Here is a 19,435-nt window from a genome sequence, read left to right on the forward strand (position 1 = left end):
TGAAAATGAATGCAAAAATTAAAGAACCGAACCCTACCAAACATCACGTACCGAGCCCGGATCCGAGTCCGGCCCGGGACTTCCCGCCAGACTCGGAAACCAGAACGAGGCAAAACGTCATCATCCCGCTGTCGGATTCTCACAGGTTTTGCATTCCATATTAGGAGCTGCGCGTCACCGCCATTTTCACTACAATCCTGGAGAGTGTAGCGAGAGGACGTGTCTCCTCAGTGTTTGTGTGGGAAAGTGGTGTGGCAAGTGGGGTGGCGACCTGCTCTTATGTGTCATTCCAGTGCTGTGTTGTGCTGCATCAGTCTAGTGGCAGTGTCCTGTGCTGCCATAAGTCCAGTGCTGCTGCTGTATAAGTCCAGTGCAGTGGTGCTGTGTTGTGCTGAATCAGTCCAGTGGTAGTGTCCTGTGCTGCCATAAGTCCAGTGGTGGTGTCCTGTGCTACCACAAGTCCAGTGCTGCTGCCATATAAGTCCAGGGGTACTGCCATATAAGTCAAGTGGTACTGCCGTATAAGTCCAGTCCAGTGGTACAGCTGTATAAGTTCAAGGATACTGTCGTACAAGTTCAGGGGTAACATAGTAACATAGTATATAAGGTTGAAAAAAGACAATTGTCCATCGAGTTCAACCTATTTGTGGTCTCCTATGCATGATTATTTTGTAGAAAATTTTGACTGAAGCCGATGACTGCCGTTATGTTTTACCCCTCTTTTTTATAATAACCATAGTGCGTGACTATGCCCCGTAACCCTGGATATCCTTATCCATTAGGAATTTATCTAACCCATTCTTAAAGGTGTTGACTGAGTCGGCCAATACAACTCCCTCAGGCAGGGAATTCCAAACATGTATCGTCCTTACCGTAAAAAAGCCTTTACGCCGTATTGTGCGGAATCTCCTCTCCTCTAACCTGAGCGAGTGTTCACGAGTTCTCTGTGTTGATCTAACCAATAACAGGTCCTGCGCAAGATCTGAATATTGTCCCCTTATATATTTGTAAATGTTGATCATGTCCCCTCTTAATCTCCTCTTTTCCAGTGTAAACATGCCTAGTCTTGCAAGCCTTTCCTCGTATTCCAGCGTCTCCATACCCTTAATTAGTTTGGTCGCCCGCCTTTGAACCTTTTCTAGCTCCAGGATATCCTTTTTGTGGTAAGGTGCCCAGAATTGTACACAGTATTCAAGGTGTGGCCTCACAAGTGATTTATATAATGGGAGTATAATACTCTTGTCTCTAGCATCAATTCCCAGTTTTATGCATGCTAATATCTTATTAGCCTTCTTTGCTGCAGTCCTACATGGGTACTACTGCTTAGTTTGCTATCTATGAGGACACCTAAGTCCTTTTCCAGTACAGAATCCCCTAATTTTACCCCATTTAGTAGGTAGGTGTTATTTTTGTTTTTGTTACCACAGTGCATTACCTTACACTTGTCTGTTTTGAAGCGCATTCTCCATTTCGCTGCCCAAGCTTCTAGTTTAAGTCATTCTGTAGCGACTCAGCATCTGCAAAAATTGACACCATGCTCTCTAGACCTTCTGTTAGGTCGTTAATGAAAATATTGAACAATAGCGGTCCTAATACTGAGCCTTGCGGCACACCACTTAGCACTTCAGTCCAAGTTGAAAAAGATCCATTAACCACAATGCGCTGCTCCCTATTATCTAACCAGTTTTTGACCCAAGTGCATATTGTGCTTCCTAGTCCTGATTCTTGTAGCTTGTAGATAAGTCTCGTGTGTGGTACAGTATCGAACGCTTTGGCAAAGTCTAAAAAGATTACATCCACGTCTTTACCCTGATCTAGGTTTGCGCTTACTGTTTCATAAAAGCCTAGTAAGTTGGTTTGACAGGATCTGTCCTTCATAAACCCATGTTGATTCCTTTTAATGACCTTATTGACTTCAAGGAACTTCTGAATACTATCTCTTAGAATACCTTCCAATACTTTCCCCACTATAGATGTAAGACTAACTGGTCTATAATTACCTGGTTCAGCTTTACTTCCCTTTTTGAATATAGGCACTACTTCTGCTATACGCCAGTCTTTGGGAATCATACCTGATATAACTGAATCCTTAAAGATCAAAGATAGCGGTTTTGCCAGTACAGAGTGAAGCTCCATTAGAACCCTTGGGTGAATACCATCGGGACCTGGTGATTTATTAATCTCTAAATGTTTTAATCGGTCACAGACTACTTCCTCGCTTAAATAAGTACCTATCAGTGGGATATTCTCATTATTGAGATTGTGTGTCAGTCCCTGAATTGGGTCCTCTCTAGTGAAAACTGTTGAAAAAAACTAATTTAGTGTGTCCGCTATGTCATTATCATTTTTGCTTAAGACTCCCAATTTGCCTTTTAAAGGTCCTATACTCTCCTTCTTTAATCACTTGCTATTAATGTATTTAAATAATTTTTTGGGATTCGCTTTGCTTTCCTTTGCTACTAGTTTTTCAGTGTCTACTTTAGCCGCTCTTATTTCCTTTTTGCAATTTTTGTTACATTCCTTATAGTGCTGAAATGACTCTGCTTCCCCGTCAGATTTGTATTTTTTAAATGCTCGCCTTTTCTTGCCCATAAGTTCCTTAATCTTTTTGTTAAGCCACATCGGTTTATGATTTTTATTCCTTTTTTTGCTGCTCATAGGAATAAATTTGAGTGTATTTTTAGCTAGCATGAATTTTAGTACCTCCCATTTCTCCGTAGTATTTTTTCCTAAAAACAAACCTTCCCATTCAATATCCCTGAAAAATACCCTCATCTTTTCAAAATTTGCTTTGCTAAAGTTTAGAGTCCTAGTTGAGCCAGTATAGGGCTGTTTATGGAAACTGATATTGAATGTGACCATATTGTGGTCGCTGTTTCCTATGGGTTCCCCTACTATAATACCTGATACCAAATCCCCATTGTTTGTTAATACCAGGTCTAAGATTGCATTGTACCTAGTTGGTTCCTCAATTAGTTGAACTAAGTAGTTATCATTAAGTGTGTTTAAAAACATATTGCCCCTAGCAGTATCACATGAATCATTTTTCCAGTTTATCTCTGGATAGTTAAAATCTCCCATCACTACTATGTCTCCTACTCCTGCTGCTCTTTCAATTTGCTTTAGTAACAATTCCTCATCAGATGCGTTGATACCAGGCGGCCTATAGCATACACCCAATACTAACTTTTTTATTCCTTTTTCCCCGCATGCAATTTCTACCCATAATGTCTCGACAGTGTCTACAGTCCCCTCCTGAATATCTTCCCGTATATCAGGTTTTAAAAACGGATTTACGTAAAGACACACCCCTCCACAATTTTTATTTAGTCTGTCTCTCCTAAACAGTGTATAGCCCTCTAGATTGACTGTCCAATCATGAGATTCATCCCACCAAGTTTCAGTAATGCCTATAATATCATACTGTTTACTTGCTGCAAGTATTTCTAGTTCACCCTTTTTACCAGTAATGCTTCTGGCGTTTACATACATACAACTAAGATAAGTATTTTCCCTTGCGTTAGGGACATCTTTCACCTTATGTAGCAATGATGACCTGTAATCGTCATTGGTTAGTGCTTTGGTAAAATCTCTTTTAGTACCCATGTTAGTAACCTTACTGCCTGCTCTTACCCTCCCCCCAACTTCTCCCCCATTTCGTTTACTACCGCCATCCCCACTATTCTCACTGCATGACCCGTAGTTTCTAGCTAAACCCTCCCCCAAGGCTCCTAGTTTAAAATCTCCTCCAACCTTCTAACCATCCTTCCCCCAAGCACCGCTGCCTACTCCTCAGTAGGGTGCAATCCGTCACGACAAAAGAGATGGCGCCTGACTGAGAAGTTCACCCAGTGTTCCAGGAACACAAACCCCTCTTTCCTGCACCAATCCCTAAGCCACACATTTACCTCCCTAATCTCCCTCTGCCTCCCTGGACTAGCGCGTGGCACGGGTAATAATTCCGAGAATATTACCTTAGATGTCCTTGCCTTCAGTTTCTTTCCTAAGTCCCTATAGTCTTTCTTAAGGACATCCCACCTACCGCTAACTTTGTCATTGGTGCCAACGTGCACCAAGTCCGCCGGGTCTTTCCCAGCCCCTCCCAACAATCTATCTACCCGGTCCGCGATGTGCCATACCCGAGCACCCGGGAGACAATAGACTGTACGGCGATCACGGTCCCGGTAGCAGATTGCCCTATCTGCCTTCCTAATGATAGAATCCCCTACCACCACCATCTGACTAGGTACCTCTCTTTCTTTTATCCCAACCGCGCCAGAGGGACCACTCCTCTGGATGCTAGATGGAGCAGTCTCCTCCGGCACCGTCATTTCTTCTGCCGTATAAGTCCAGTGTTACTGCCGTATAAGTCCAGTCCAGTGGTTCAGCCATGTAAGTTCAGGGGTACTGCCGTATAAGTTCAGGGGTACTGCCCTATAAGTCCAGGGGTACTGCCGTATACATTCAGGGGTACTGCCCTATAAGTCCAGGGGTACTGCCGTATAAGTCCAGTCCAGTGGTGCAGCTGTATAAGTTCAGTGATACTGTCGTATAAGTTATGGTGTACTGCTCTATAAGTCCAGTGGTACTGCCGTATAAATCCAATCCAGTGGTGCAGCTGTATAAGTTCAGGGGTACTGCCATATAAGTTCAGGGGTACTGCCATATAAGTCCAGTGGTACTGCCGTATAAGTCCAGTGGTACTGCCGTATTAGTCCAGTCCAGCGGTTCAGCCATATAAGTTCAGGGGTACTGCCATATAAGTTCAGGGGTACTGCCGTATAAGTCCAGTCCAGTGGTGCAGCCGTATAAGTTCAGGGGTACTGCCATATAAGTCCAATCCAGAGTTGCAGCCATATAAGTTCAGGGGTACTGCCGTATAAGTCCAATGGTACTGTCTTATGAGTCCAGTCCAGTGGTGCAGCCATATAAGTTCAGGGGTACTGCTGTATAAGTCCAGTGATACTGCCGTACAAGTCCAGTCCAGTGGTGCAGCTGTATAAGTTCCGGGGTACTGCCATATAAGTTCAGGGGTACTGCGTATAAGTCCAGTGGTACTGCCACACAAGTCCAGTCCAGTGGTGCAGCCGTATAAGTTCAGGGTTACTGCCGTATAAGTACAGTGGTACTGTCATATAAGTTCAGGAGTACTGCCGTATAAGTCCAGTGTTGCAGCCATATAAGTTCAGGGGTACTGCCATATAAGTTCAGGGGTACTGCCGTATAAGTTCAGTGATACTGCCGTATAAGTTCAGGAGTACTGCCGTATATGTCCAGTCCAGTGTTGCAGCCATATAAGTTCAGAGGTACTGCCATATAAGTTCAGGGGTACTGCCGTATAAGTTCAGTGGTACTGCCGTATAAGTCCAGTGATACTGCCATTTAAGTCAAGTGGTACTGCCATATAAGTCCAGGGGTACTGCTGTATAAGTCCTGTGCAGTACTGCCGTATAAGTCAAGTCCAGTGGTGCAGCCGTATAAGTTATGGGGTACTGCCATCTAAGTTCAGGGGTACTGGGCCACTTTCGACATTCAGCCACTGCGTGACACTCCTAGATGGGCCAGGTGCTTGTGCCGCACACTTGTGTCGCTTAGCTAAATCATCCAGCTACCTCATTGCACCTCTTCTTCATCTTTGAATGATGTGCTCTTTGGGGACTATTTTTTAAAAGTGCCATCCTGTCTGCCACTACAGTGCCACTCCTAGATGGGCCAGGTGTTTGTGCCGCACACTTGTGTCGCTTAGTTTAGCCATCCAGCTACCTCATTGCACCTTTTTTCTTCTTTGCATGATGTGCTGTTTGTGCCTATTTGATAAATCTGCCATCCTGTTTGACACTGCAGTGCCACTCCTAGATGTGCCAGGTGTTTGTGCCGCACACCCGTGTCGCTTAGCAAAGTCATCCAGCTACCTCATTGCACCTCTTTTTCTTCTTTGCATCATGTGCTGTTTGGGGCCTAGTTTTTAGGTGCCATCTTGTCTGCCACTGCAGTGTCACTCCTTGATGGGCCAGGTGTTTGTGTGCACACTTGTGTCGCTTAGCAAAGTCAACTTGCTACCTCGATGCAACATTTTGGCCTAAAAACAATATTGTGAGGTGTGTGGTGTTCAGAATAGACTGGAAATGAGTGGAAATGAATGTCATTGAGGTTAATAATACAATAGGATCAAAATTACCCCCACATTTTGTGATTTTAGCTGGTTTTTAAAAAAAAAATCATCTAGATCCAACAACAAAACCAAAGCCCGAAAGGGTGATTTTGGCAAAACCAATCCAGATCCAAAACACAAGCAAGGAACCACATCCAAAACCAAAACACAAAACACAAAAAGTGCCCGCTGCACATCTCTAGTAAAAATGCATTTTTACTAGAGATTTTCGGTGGGCACTTTCCATGTTTTGTGTTTTGTGTTTTGGATGTGGTTCTTTATAAATACAAGTTGCAAATACAGGATCACATCTGCAATTCTCTTTTATGGTGCAACATTTGTGTGTTTGCCGTTCATCACTTTACAGAACTATCTGTTCAATATTGATTGAGCCTCCTAAATATTTACAACTTTTCAAATGTTTTCCTCCCTGTTAGAGCGAAGGAAGTAGCAGGTTTATTGATCGTGTCACTGCTCTACAATTTAATGTTTTAAATATCATGTGCATATTTAACATCTGCACACATTATAATGTGCATATAAATACAATTTTCTGTATAAAATGCACATAATGTAGATGGTCTGATTCTGAGTTGAATTGAAAGTGGCTATAATTGTGCAAAGCTGTGGAAACCAGACTTACTACCTATTGCTAATGTATGTATCTGAAGCTGCACTGACCACTGATTCATGGGTCTACTGTGGTACAGTAACAATCATCTTTAATATTTGCACTTGCTAGGTGTAAAAGATCCAACAGAAATTACATCACTTCTCAGTATGGATGCCTCAGAATTACAACAGACATTACCTACACACAGGGCCATAGAGAGCCACGCCGGGCCCCAGTACTGGCATGTGGGTGTGGCTTAAAAGGGGGCATGTCCATTCTATGTAAAAATAATTGTCAGTCAAATCAAGGGGGATTGCAGGGGGACAATCGCTTTAAACCTTTCTTGCTCTGGGAAGCAGGTCCACCCTACTCAACCGGCGCCATCTTCCCAGTGATATTTGGGAAGATGGTGCATGTGCACTAAAGAGCCAAGACTTTCCCGAGTCTTTGCTCTCAATGTGTGCTGCTATCTTTCCGAAGGTGTCAATGGGAAGATGGTGCCATCGGTGGTGGAGGGACCCGCTTCCTGGCAGAATGGGGGAGCAGCAGATCAAGGTCCCCACCGGGCCCCTCTGATCACAAGGAGGGGTTATTTATTTACCCTCATATTCAATTATTTTAATTAATGTAATTACCCATAATAATAGGAGTACGACATTACAAAAGAAGACTGCGTTGGGACAAGTGGCGAGATTTTGTCAATTTAGTTACAAGGTTTAAAGCAACAAATTATATTATAACAAAAACCAGGTTGATATTGACTTTAAAAAAAATTGCTGCTTTAAATCTCACAGTTAAATAACCAAAATCCAGGGCCACATAAAATGCCAATGGGCCCAAATACTGAGGGGTTTCTCTGAACCGCAAAGTGACCAGGGACCACACAGGGGGGCCCGGTGGATGCACAGGGTAACATTTATTTTATTTATTTTTTAGTTACAGTTTCTTTTATAGTACAGCATATTCTGTTGCGCTTTACAATTAGAAAGGATAGGCGCTATCTATAGCATAGCAGTCCCACCAGATTGCCAAGACAGTCTTGATGGGATGTAATTAGATATGAATGCTTCTGAAGGTTATGTGGGTGGTTTCGGAATTTGATAGGATTGCCTGAAGAGTTGATTGCTCAGGGAAAACTTGAAAGTTTGGAGGCTGGAGGAGAGTCTTAATGTGCGGGGGAGGGCATTCCATAGGGTGAGTGCTGCCCGAAGAAAGTCCTGCAATAGGGAATGGTAGTGAGTAATCCATGCAGATGGGAGACACAGATTTTGTGCAATGCGGAGAGGTCGAGTTGGGAGATATTTTGAGATAAGCGAAGAGATATATGTTGGTGTAGTTTGGTTAATAGCTTCATATGTGAGTAGAAGTTGTTTAAATTGAATATGGTAGAATATGGGCAACCAATGAAGTGGCTGACAGAGCGGATCAGCAGATGTTGTACATCTTGCTAGGAAGATTAGCCTCGCAGCTGCATTCAAAATGAATTATAGTGGTGAGAGTCTTTTCTTGGGTAGACCAGTAAGAAGACTATTGCTATAATAAATGCATGGCTATAATAAATGCATGAGATAATGAGAGCATGGATTAGAGTTTTTGAAGTGTCTTGTGTAAGATACGGTCGTTTTTTGAATATGTTTTTAGATGCATGTATCATGATTTAGAGACAGATTGAATGTGTGGAACAAAGGACAGTTTAGAATCAAGGATTGCGAGCTCGGCAGGGAGCTTGTGGGGTAGGGTAGTTTGTAGTTTGTCGAGTTGTCAACAGTTATGAAGATATGAGGTTGGTAGCTACTCTTGGCTGGTGGGAATATAATTAATTCTGCTTTGGAAATGTTAAGTTTGAGGTGGCGAGATGACATTCAAGATGAAATGACATTAAGGCATTCAGAGACACGGACCAAAACTGATGGTGACAACTCTGCGGAGGATAGGTAGATTTGAGTATCATCAGTGTACAAATTATTCTTAAATCTAAAGGAGCTGATTAGTTTGCCTAGAGATGAGATATTGATTGAGAAAAGCAAAGAACCTATGATTGAGCCTTGTGGTACTCTGACTGATAGAGGTAGCGAAGAGGAGGTGGAACCACGGAAGTGAACACTGAAAGAGCAATTAGATAGGTAGGATGAGAACCAAGAAAGGTCTGTATCCTAAAGTCCTAGGGATTGCAGTGTTTTTATGAAAAGAGTGGCCTTTAGATCTCAGGATTGAGGAAAGAATGTCCTTTAGTTCTAGGTATTGTACTGTACAGTATGAGGAGAGAATGGCCTAGATCTAGGAGTGACCAGATCATTCACTACTTTAGTCAGTGCTGTCTCTGTGGAGTGTTGGAAACAAACTCATGACTGAAGTGGGTCCAATAAGTTGTGGAGTTAAGAAAGTGTGTGAGGCGAGTGTAGGCAAGTATCTCAAGTAGCTTGGATAGACATTGGAGCCCTGCGCTGCTGAAGGAGACATTGGTAATCAGTACAAACCTTGGTGCTACTGATGAAATCTAGAAACATGCTGAAACTTGCAGGCCATTGCATGTACCAATGGTGTTTGTGTAACATCTTTGCTTTAATTAGTTTCAGAGTGACCTCGTTTGTATTTGACACCGTCTTAGTATACATAGGCACTGAGAAAATAACAACTACTGTAACTAATTAAATTATGTATTACGTTTTAGAAAACTACTAAATTGCTTAAAAATGTTTGATTCGTTATTAAAAGTAATGCAAACACACATAAATACAAATTCAGTGTTTTGAAAACAATATAAATTTTGTAGAGTTATTTATCAAGAGCAAGAGTGAAAGATATTTCCCATTCCCCATCTTTAGTTAAAATGTTATTGCTTTGTTATGCCTAGTAAGGATACTAACATTTTTCATTATAATTCATCCATTTGAGCTACTATTTCGCTGCAGTCTATGAATAATATTTCATTTTACAATTGCAGAACAAGCAATACAGCAAATGTAAGCAGTGTAAATATGCAGAGCAAAATAGTTTATTTTAATGTTGCTGTGGGGTCTGGTCTTGTAGATGAATATCCAAAACTTGAATGAAAATGGGAATAGCTAATATCCCGTACAGTATCAAATCCTAATTCTAAATCACAAGCCACAGTTTACTTGAAATTAAAAGATGTAATGGGTTTCTGATGCACACTGACTTAAAACCTTGGAATGAAGTATCATGACATGCAATGGGCAGTACTTCTATGAGATACAAGTACTAGTGATGCATTGGTGAAATTGCAATAGTTTCAATTAGAGATGAGCGGATTTGGTTCGTTGAGATCCGAACCCCCCTCCCCCCCCCCCCCCCCGAAATTCACCTATTTTACACGGGTCCGAGGCAGCCTCGGATCTTCCCGCCTTGCTCGGTTAACCCGAACGATGCCGAACGTCATCATCCTGCTGTCGGATTCTCGTGAGATTCGTATTCCATATAAAGAGCCGCGCATCGCCGCCATTTTCACTTGTGCAGTGGAGATTGAACGGAGAGGACGTGGCTATGTTCTCTCCCTGAAAAGCTCCGTATCTGTGCTCAGTGTGCTGCAAATATTTGTGCTCAGTGTGCTGCAAATATCTACGTTCTCTGCCTTAAAACGGTCCATATCTGTGCTCAGTGTGCTGCAAATATCTACGTTCTCTGACTGAAAAGCTCCATATCTGTGCTCAGTGTGCTGCAAATATCTGTGCTCAGTGTGCTGCATTGTGAGGACCACTAGTATATAATTATAGTAGTACAGTACAGTAGGTCATTGCTGTATCTTGCAGCTCCGTGTCAGACTCAGCTCTAGACAGTATCCTGATCATCAGTGCTCAATATCTGCTGCATTGTTGTATGACCAGTATATACTATATATATTATATATAGTAGTACAGTGCAGCATTTTGGTGACCAACAGTATATAGTTGTACAGTACAGTAGGCCATTGCTGTATCTTGCAGACCCGTGTCACTTTAAGTATCCATATCTGTGCTGCATTGTTGTGAGCAGTATATATAGTAGTACAGTGCATCATTTTGGTGACCAACAGTATATAGTTAAACAGTGCAGTAGTCCATTGCTGTATCTTGCAGCTCCGTGTCACTTCAAGTATCCATATCTGTGCTGCATTGTTGTGAGCAGTATATATAGTAGTGCAGTGCAGCATTTTGGTGACCAACAGTATATAGTTGTACAGTACAGTAGTCCATTGCTGCATCTTCCAGCTCCGTGTCACCTCAAGTATCCATATCTGTGCGGCATTGTTGAGAGCAGTATATATAGTAGTACAGTGCAGCATTTAGGTGACCAACAGTATATAGTTGTACAGTACAGTAGGTCATTGCTGTATCTTGCAGCTCCATGTCACTTCAAGTATCCATATCTGTGCTGCATTGTTGTGAGCAGTATATATAGTAGTACAGTGCAGCATTTTGGTGACCAACAGTATATAGTTGTACAGTACAGTAGTCCATTGCTATTGATATAATAATATTACTGGCATATAATTCCACACATTAAAAAATGGAGAACAAAAATGTGGAGGGTGAAATAGGGAAAGATCAAGATCCACTTCCACCTAGTGCTGAAGCTGCTGCCACTAGTCATGGCAGAGACGATTCAATGCCAACAACGTCATCTGCCAAGACCGATGCCCAATGTCATAGTAGAGAGCATATAAAATCCAAAAAACTAAAGTTCAGTAAAATGACCCAAAAATCTAAATTAAAAGCATCTGAGGAGAAGCGTAAACTTGCCAATATGCCATTTATGACACGGAGTGGCAAGGAACGGCTGAGGCCCTGGCCTATGTTCATGGCTAGTGGTTCAGCTTCACATGAGGATGGAAGCACTCATCCTCCCACTAGAAAACTGAAAAGAGTTAAGATGGCAAAAGCACAGCAAAGAACTAAATCACAAATCCCCAAGGAGATTCTAATTGTGTCAGCGGTTGCGATGCCTGACCTTCCCAACACTGGAAGGGAAGAGGTGGCTCCTTACACTATTTGCACCCCCCCTGCTAGTGCTGGAAGGAACACCCACAATCCAGTTCCTGATAGTCAAATTGAAGATGTCACTGTTGAAGTACACCAGGATGAGGATATCGGTGTTGCTGGAGCTGAGGAGGAAATTGACAAGGAGGATTCTGATGGTGAGGTGGTTTGTTTAAGTCAAGCACCCGGGGAGACACCAGTTGTCCGTGGGATGAATATGGCCATTGACATGCCTGGTCAAATTACAAAAAAAATCACCTCTTCAGTGTGGAATTATTTTAATAGAAATGCGGACTACAGGTGTCAAGCCATGTGTTGCCTTTGTCAAGCTGTAATAAGTAGGGGTAAGGATGTTAACCACCTAGGAACATCCTCCCTTATACGTCACCTGGAGATGGATCCTTGAGTGTAACGCCTACTGCTGCTGGTGCTGCTGTTGTTGCTGCTGGGAGTCGATCGTCATCCCAGACGGGAAGTCGGAAGACCACTTGTACTACTTCCAGTAAGCAATTGACTGTCCAAGAGTCCTTTGCGAGGAAGATGAAATATCACAGCAGTCATCCTGTTGCAAAGCGGATAATTCAGGCCTTGGCAGCTGTGTTGGTGTTAGATGTGTGTCCGGTATCCACTATTAATTCACAGGAACTTAGAAAATTTCTTGAGGTAGTGTGGCCCCGGTACCAAATACCATCTAGGTTCCACTTCTCTAGGCAGGCGATACAGAGAATGTACACGGACGTCAGAAAAAAAGTCACCAGTGTCCTAAAAAATGCAGTTGTACCCAATGTCCATTTAACCACAAGCATGTGGACAAGTGGAGCAGGGCAGACTCAGGACTATATGACTGTGATAGCCCACTGGGTAGATGTATTGCCTCCCACAGCAACAACAGCAGCAGCAGCAGCACCAGTAGCAGCATCTCACAAACGCCAACTCGTTCCAAGGCAGGCTACACTTTGTATCACCGCTTTCAATAAGAGGTACACAGCTGACAACCTCTTACGGAAACTGAGGAACATCATAGCAGATTGACTTACCCCAATTGGACTCTCCTGGGGATTTGTGACATCGTACAATGCCACCAATATTGTGCATGCGTTACATGTGGGCAAATTCCAGCACGTCCCATGTTTTGCACATACAATTAATTTGGTGGTGCAGAATTTTTTTTAAAATGACAGGGACGTGCAAGAGATGCTGTCGGTGGCCCGAAGAATTGCGGGCCACTTTCGGCATTCAGCCACCGCTTGCTGAAGTCTGGAGCACCAGCAAACACTCCTGAACCTGCTCCTCCATCAGCTGAAGCAAGAGGTGGTAACTAGGTGGAATTCAACCCTCTATATGCTTCAGAGGCCATTCAAGCCTAGACATCTGCCTACGATATAGGCAAAGGACGGGGAATGCACCTGACTCAAGCGCAGTGGAGAATGATTTCAACGTTGTGCAAGGTTCTGCAACCCTTTAAACTTGCCACATGTGAAGTCAGTTCAGACACTGCCAGCCTGAGTCAGGTCATTCCCCTCATCAGGCTTTTGCAGAAGCAGCTGGAGAGATTAAAGGAGGAGCTAAAATGGAGCGATTCCGCTAGGCATGTGGGACTTGTGGATGGAGCCCTTAATTCGCTTAACCAGGATTCACGGGTGGTCAATCTGTTGAAATCAGAGCACTACATTTTGGCCACCGTGCTCGATCCTAGGTTTAAAGCCTACGTATCTCTCTTTCCAGCAGACACAAGTCTGCAGAGGTTCAAAGACCTGCTGGTGAGAAAATTGTCAAGTCAAGCGGAACGTGACCCGTCAACAGCTCCTCCTTCACATTCTCCCGCAACTGGGGCTGCGAGGTAAATGATAAGAATTTCGAGCCCACCCGCTGGCAGTGATGCAGGGCAGTCAGGAGCGAAAACTGACATCTGGTCCGGCCTGAAGGACCTGCCAACGATTACTGACATGTCGTCTACTGTCACTGCATATGATTCTGTCACCATTGAAAGAATAGTGGAGGATTATATGAGTGACCGCATCCAAGTAGGCACGTCAGACAGTCCGTACGTATACTGGCAGAAAAAAGAGGCAATTTGGAGGCCCTTGCAGAAACTGGCTTTATTTTACCTAAGTTGCCCCCCCCTCCTCCTGTGTGTACTCCGAAAGAGTGTTAAGTGCAGCCGGGAACCTTGTCAGCGATCGGCGTACAAGGTTACTTCCACAAAATTTGGAGAAGATGATGTTCATCAAAATGAATTATAATAAATTCCTCCGTGGAGACATTCACCAGCAATTGCCTCCAGAAAGTACACAGGGATCTGTGATGGTGGATCTCAGTGGGGACGAATTAATACTCTGTGAGGAGGGGGATGTACACAGTGAAAGGGGTGAGGAATCGGTATGGTATGAGCTGAAATTCACATTATAGCACACAGAATGAACCGAAATTCACATTATATCACACAGAATGAGCTGAAATTCACATTATAGCACACATAATGAGCCGAAATTCACATTATAGCATACGGTATGAGTCGAAATTCACATTATAATACACAGAATGAGTCGAAATTCCCATTATAGCACACGGTTTGAGCCAAAATTCACATTAAAGCATACAGTAAGAGCCGAAATTCACATAATAGCACACAGAATGAGCAGAAATTCACATTATAGTACATCAAATGAGCCGAAATTCACATCATATCACACGGTATGAGCCAAAATTCACATTATAGCACACGGTATGAGCCAAAATTCACATTATGCCACATGGAATGAGAAAAAATTCACGTAGAGTGACAGCAGGGACATAGGGACAGAGATAGTGACAGAAGGACAGGGAAAGTGACAGCAAGGACATACGGACAGGGGAAGTGACAGCAGGGACATAGGAACAGGGAGAGTGACAGAGAGAGGGACAGCAAGGGCATACAGTATGGACTAGGGAAAGAGAAAGGCAGCAGGGTTAGATTACCTATTTAGCAGCAGCAGTGCTGAGGATGCTGCGGTATGCAGAGCAGTGGATGAGGAGGCTGTGGTCGGCATGGTGCGGAGGTACAGAGAAGGACTGAGGGTAGTGGCGGTGTAGCAGAGGAGGAGGCAAAGGGCGGCGGTGCAAAAAGGAGGAGGCTGTGGTCGGCAGCACTGCAGCTCCTATGACCGCGGTGCTACTATTTCAAATCTGCTGCGGACCGGCAGAAAATCAGGAAGGGCCGGATGGGAGCAGTGGTGTGGAGCAGGAGGGGGCAGGATGGGAGTAGGAGGGAGCAGGACGAGAGCAGTGGTGCGAAGCAGAAGTGGATAGGATGGGAGCAGCGGTGCGGAGCAGGAGGGTGCAGGATGGGAGCATGGGAGCAGTAATGCGGAGCAGTGGGGGCAGGATGAGAGCAGTGGTACGGAGCAGAGGGGGCAGGATGGGAGCAGTGGTGCAGAGCAGGGAAGGCAGGATGGGAGCAGTGGTGCAGAGCAGGGTGGGCAGGATGGGAGAAGTGGTGCAGAGCAGGGGGGGTAGGATGGGAGCAGTGGTGCGGAGCAGGAGGTTGCAGTACAATAGTAGTGGTGTGGAGCAGGGGGTGACAGGTTGGGAGCACTGGTGCGGAGCGGGGGGTGCAGGATGGGAGCAGTGGTGCGGAGCAGGGGGGGGCAGGATGGGAGCAGTGGTGCAGAGCAGGAGGGGGCATAACAAGAGCAGTAGCGTGGAGCAGGTGGAGACAAGTTGGGAGCAGTGGTGCGGAGCGGGAGGGTGCAAGATGGGAGCAGTGGTGTGGAGCAGGGGGGGTAGGATGGGAGCAGTGGTGCAGAGCAGGAGGGGGAAGGATGGAAGCAGTGGTGTGGAGCAGCCCCCCTGGGAGCAGTGGTGCGTAGCAGGGGGGGCAAGATGGGAGCAGTGGTGTGGAGCAATGGGGGGTAGGATGGGAGCAGTGGTGCGAAGCAGGTGGGGGAAGGATGGGAGCAGTGGTGCATAGCAGGGGGGGCAAGATGGGAGCATTGGTTCGGAGCAGGAAGATTATTCCTGCTGCAGGCTATTTTTCCAATTTAAACCAATCCTAATAGTGAATGTGTTTTTCACTACCAAACAAATGTAACAAATGTTAGCAAACAGTACATGCGCAGTTGCAAATATATGCCGCTTTGCATATCTCAGTTTAATGTACAGATGGGTCCATGGTTATCTTGACTAGTTTGCTGCGCCTAGGCACAACATGGTTTATTTACATAAACCCTTCATCTATTGTTCTCAGCTGCAATACAATACAGAGAACAATACAGCAGAGGATTGTGGGGGTCATTCCGAGTTGATTGCTAGATGAAAATGTTCGCTGCACAGCGATGATGCAAAAAAACGGCACTTCTGCGCATGCGTATGTGGCGCAATGCGCACGTGCAACGTGCTTTCACAACGGCTGATGTTGTTTCACACAAGATCTAGCAAAGCTTTACAGTCGCACTGCTGGCGGCAGAGTGATTGACATGAAGAGGGCGTTTCTGGGTGTCAACTGACCATTTTCAGGGAGTGTTGGAAAAAACGCAGGTGTGCCAGGAAAAACGCAGGCGTGGCTGTGCAAACGCAGGGCGTGTTTGTGACGTCAAAACAGGAACTGAACAGTCTGAAGAGATCGCAAGCGCTGAGTAGGTCTGAAGCTACTCTGAAACTGCACTTTTTTTTGTAGCCGCTCTGCGATCCTTTCATTCGCACTTCTGCTAAGCTAAAATACACTCCCAGAGGGCGACGTTTTAGCGTTTGCACGGCTGCTACAAACTGCTAGAGAGCGATCAACTCGGAATGACCCCCTATGTCTGAATGCCCAGTCACAGTTAATCCTATTAAAGGTCAAGATAAACATGTACCCATGTGTATAGTCATGAATAGTGCTTATAGTGGTCCTGGAGAGGTAATGGAACTCACTTCCACCGCCACTTACTCCCCCCCTCCAATTTGTAGATGGAGCCAGGACCAGTGCTAGGGTGTGCACCCACATGCAAACTATAAATTTGTGCTCTACCTCCCATACTCTTTAAAGAAACAGTGCAAGCTGAAGGCGCGTGTAGAAAAAAAGGGGTGTGGTATCAGAAGAAAGGGATGTGGCAACACCATAGTACATGTAATTCAAATTACACCACACAGTAGCACAATCTAACTCATATTATACAACACAAAGTACCCCTGATTCATATTACACCACATTGCAGTACCCCTTATTCATGTTACCCTACATTGTAGTACCCCTTATACACGTATGCCACACAGTAGTGCCCCTTACACACAATTCCGCCAGTACTATCGCCCTTTCACATAATGCACACCACAGTAGTACTGCTTATACACAGAATGCCCACACAGTCAGATAATGACTGCTGCCACTGACCTGAACTCCACACAGTGGACTCACAGGCAATCACTTTTGAATTGAATCCGGCATCTGCATGGGTCCTCTCCAGACTACTCTAAAGGTGGCTCCTCTACACGCAGCAGGAGTCCAGACTCAGAGAGACATATGTGGCAGTGTCGTTGTGTCACTGACTGTGTCACCTGTCTTATTGTAGCCACCACTGGATGATGGGGACAGAAGGAGGCAGGCCAACTACTAAATTAACCACAGCTGCCTTTAACACCACCTGTGCACCACATCTATTCCTACGGGCGGTACCAGCGGGAAGCCAAGGATGATCCATTCTCCAGTGCCTGACTGATACTACTGTTGCAGGGCAAGGTGGGCAAATGGAAGCAGAATGTCTTTCGCCTCCAATTACAACTGATGGAACACAGTACCACCCTGTTCCGGCCCACTTTAACATCTGGTCATACGGATCTCATCTGTGTCTCTCTGACTATGAAGTATGCATTTCAATTTTGTTGCAAGCAGGGCCGGATTAAGCTTTTTTTTCTGGGGGGGGGGGGGGGGGCTGGGGCACTTAAGACAGGGGGCCTTGGGGAAGAGGTTGTGTGTATATTAGATTGTGCATACCTCCCAACATGAACCATTCCAGGAGGGCAATATGCTCTCTACCTGAACTCCCCTCTTAATATGTGATTGGTGTCACCTGTGTTGAACTATTTAATTGATATAGGTATTTCTACAGAGCTGATTGCAATGATAAATTAAGAGGGAAGTCCAGGTAGAGTATTTTATATCTCCTGGAATGAGTCATGTGTGGCTGTATGGATTTGGTATATTAAATTTAAACCAATGGTGTATATTAGATTTAAACTAATAGTTTAATAATGCCTGGATATTGTTTATAGCTCCACCTAACTGAAAGACAACTATTTAATGAAGGTTTCATGTAGTTTAACAAAGACAACTTAAACAACTTTAAAATACATAGAAAATTAAAGTCTAGAATTCATCTTGCAAGAATGCAATAGCAGCAGCCTTTGTGCTACTTACACAATGGGACAGGACTCAGGAGGACCTGCATTTTTCTCTATAGACCTGAATGCTCTCATAAAATAGCAGGTTACACAGGACACAGACACTCAGGTGGGAAGCAGGAGAAGATGGATTCCTGGGTCACTTACAGCCTTCTCCCCCCTCCTAACTCTCCATCAGTATCTCATGAAACCTGGTACTCCTGTGTCTCTGCCTGCACTGCTTACTGTCCTCATATTCTTTCTGCCTGGTTCTGCTGCTGCACAAGAGAGAGAGATAGAGCTGGTGATGTCACTGCATTCCCCTCTTAATCTGGCTATGGTGGCAAGATAACTATTTTGTGGCAGTATCACGGCAGTGTAGCAACAGACTTGTGCTATTCTGAGATGTGTGTATGGCAAAATGATTCCTGCTTCAGATCGATCTATTGTACCCAGAATGAGTTAGATGTTAGTGTCGATACTATGATGGCTTGTCCCCAAAGTAAGTTTCCCTTTCCCAGGATAGAAAAATGAAGGATAGAACAATTATGAAAATCATTAATCTTCTTGTCAACATAATCACCATTAAGATTTAAACTCTAGTTGTCATTTGACATCTGTTTTTCAATACCAGTAGTGTAGGAAAACATGTCTCGTGACATCTAGTGGTATTCGGGAACACATTAGTAGGAAGATACTGCCACAGAGGAGGATGGACCCATGTGCACCACACATCCTGTACCCATTATGAATACTGTATGTTTATGAAAGAAGTGTTTGTTTAAGTGTGTTGCATGCAGACAAGTAGGATGTATAAGTACCTGTAAGAGGTGGGATGGTATTGGGATCCCAATGCTTGAGTTGCCATGGTCAGAATACCAACAGTGGCATCCTGAAGCACATAACCCTGACACCTGGCAGGTAAGTAGTCTAACCCTCCCAATCTTCCCCATAACCATTTCTCCCCCAGCCTGCCCCTTACCCTCCCCCAGCAGCCTAACCCTAACCCCCATCTTAATGCCTAACCCTCCCTCCCTGCAGTCTAACCCTACCCCTCCCGCAGCCAAACCCTAACTCTCTCCTCGCAGCTTAAACCTATCCTCCCCCACACAGCCTAACCCTATCCCTCCCCGATATACTTATGATTGGGATGCCAGCAGTTGGGGTCCCAAGGCCAGCATTGTGATCAATGTTGGGATCCCGGCATCGGTCTTCTGACCAATGTTGAGATACCAATGTTGGTAAACTATTCCAACTGCTAGTATCCCGAACGCCGGTATGCTAACTGGATCCCACAGGAGCCATATCACTTTTTTTTAAAGGACTTATAACCTCAAAAAAACATCTTTAATTGTGCTT

The sequence above is a fragment of the Pseudophryne corroboree genome, chromosome 2, assembly GCF_028390025.1.
Source record: "Pseudophryne corroboree isolate aPseCor3 chromosome 2, aPseCor3.hap2, whole genome shotgun sequence".
NCBI lineage: Eukaryota > Metazoa > Chordata > Amphibia > Anura > Myobatrachidae > Pseudophryne > Pseudophryne corroboree.